This window comes from Myotis davidii, unplaced genomic scaffold (genome assembly GCF_000327345.1).
Source record: "Myotis davidii unplaced genomic scaffold, ASM32734v1 scaffold1017, whole genome shotgun sequence".
NCBI classification, from domain to species: domain Eukaryota; kingdom Metazoa; phylum Chordata; class Mammalia; order Chiroptera; family Vespertilionidae; genus Myotis; species Myotis davidii.
Window position 1 is genome coordinate 147385 of NW_006288361.1, and position 2128 is coordinate 149512.

At 45.0% G+C, this 2128-nt stretch overlaps 1 protein-coding gene across 2 annotated transcripts in view; it reads left to right on the forward strand.

Moving 5' to 3' along the window:
* Positions 1-16: 16 nt before the first annotated feature.
* Positions 17-2128, forward strand: part of GPR19 (G protein-coupled receptor 19) — a 32848-nt gene continuing 30736 nt past the window's right edge. For both annotated transcript variants that reach the window (XR_001513269.1, XM_015561670.1), the window contains exons 1-2: positions 17-242; positions 826-877. The gene's annotated coding sequence lies outside the window, so the exon portion shown is untranslated. The remainder of the gene's footprint in view (positions 243-825; positions 878-2128) is intronic.

The following is a 2128-nucleotide window of genomic DNA, read 5'->3' on the forward strand; positions in this document are numbered from 1 at the left end:
TGCTCTCTGGCCCAAACCACGCGAGATCTGCCAGCGCGAACAGCGCATTTCCCCACCCCACCCAAGGGTACGTGTGCGTCTGCGCGGGACGAATCACTTTGGCGCCAAAAAATTCAAAACTTCCTGCTTGGTGATGGCCAACCAAATCTGGCCCTCGAGAAAGGTGGGTCACGTTGCTCCGATGGCTGCAAGCACACAACGCTGCATTCTACGAGATTTTGCAGCCACAGCTCTACAGGCCTGTACGGTGGTCCCTGCTTTCCGCGTTTTTATTTGGCCCTGAAGGCGGTGGGGGAGCAGGAAGGGACAGCCGATCCAGCAGGGAAGGGGTGGGAGTGGCTGAGCCGATCAGAGGGTTGTAAAATAAGGGGGATACGTTGTATGGGTGCTTGGAAAGATACCTGGAAGATACAAAGAAATACATTTGAGGGACCAACATTATATATATATAATATTTTCTTTCTGGAGAACAAGAAAGGATGTCAGTGTGAACTCAGGTAATGCAGGGGGAAGGAAATGCGAAAAATTCAGAAGTAAATTAAGGTATAACTATACAGCACAACGAAGAGGTGAGGCTGGAAAGGTAAAACTATTGGCCATAAAGGAGGTTTTCTTAAAACAGCGTAAACCTATCAAACATTTAGTCCTTGATGTGTAAGAGGAGACTTGAGAAATCCTAAGTGAGTGGAGCAAGGAGGATTCTAGAAGCCATAGTCCCTGGCAAGCTCTGTGGTTGAGATTAGGAAAAAGAGTTACGGTAACAGGAGTCAGGAATTCGGGAACTGTTTTGAGAGAACTGATTAATCTGACCTCTTTCTCTCCCAGGAACATGGGCCACCTGCACAAGCATTGGATTTTGTCCTGCAACATCTTAAAGGTACCACCCAACCCCCGGAGCGTTCTCTCTCCCTGAGGCCCTTGGTCCCTACCACCTTCCACAAACCCCATACCTCAGCCAGAATGAAATGTGCATTATATGGAGTTAAATTGTTGGAATTTGGCTACTGGCACATTACAAAAATATGTATGTCTAGCCTCTAGCTTCCCAGGTCACTAGCTTTTAGTCCATGTTGATATTGGCAGCAATCTTAGGCAATTTAGCCAGTATATTTTGACTCTTTGTGTACTGCCTGGAGAACAAGGCAGAGGATGCTGATGGAGTATATAATTTTACTAGACCAGCAAAGAAATGACTTGTAGGTAAGCATTATAGCCACAGGACTTAAGGTAGCAGATATAGCATGGAAACACATCAGTAAAGACCCAGACATGGTAGTCCCTTATCAAGAAGTTCTCCCTGGAGCACTTCACTTCACTTTGGCAGCCTACAGTATAGCCTAGACAGGGGTGGGCAAACTTTTTGACTCGGGGGCCACAATGGGTTCTTAAACTGGACCGGAGGGCCGGAACAAAAGCATGGATGGAGTGTTTGTGTGAACTAATATAAATTCAAAGTAAACATCATTACATAAAAGGGTACGGTCTTTTTTTTCAATAGTTTTATTCATTTCAAATGGGCTGAATCCGGCCCGCGGGCCGTAGTTTGCCCACGGCTGGTAGCAGCTGGTCTATTTGTGTGGAGTTCATGGGAAAATCCATGGATACAATAGAATAGGATTTCGGGGTTGAAGCTAACTTAGGTTTCCTGTTCTAGGGAGTGGGATTATCCAGCTATAAGAGGCATGACATCTCAGTATCATGTCACAGTAAGTGTGTGGAATTGGGAATCAGACCACTGCCCTAAACCAATTAAAAAAGAATTTCTGGGAGTGGATTCCAGAGATCAGTATGGGTTTGTTTGTTTTTTTTAATTATATCTTTATTTTTCAGATTATTACAGTTGTTCTTCTTTTTCCCCCCCATAACTCCCCTCCACTCGGTTCCCACCCAACCCTCTGCCCTTACCCCTCACCCCCGCACTGTCCTCATCCATAGGTGTACAATTTTTGTCCAGTTTCTTCCCACACCCCCCACACTCCTCCCACCCCCTGAGAATAGTCAGTCCATTCCCTTTCTATGCCCCTGATTCTATTATATTCACCAGTTCATTCTGTTCATCAGATTATTTATTCACTTGATTTTTAGATTCACTTGTTGAGAGATATGTATTTGCTGTTCATAATTTGTA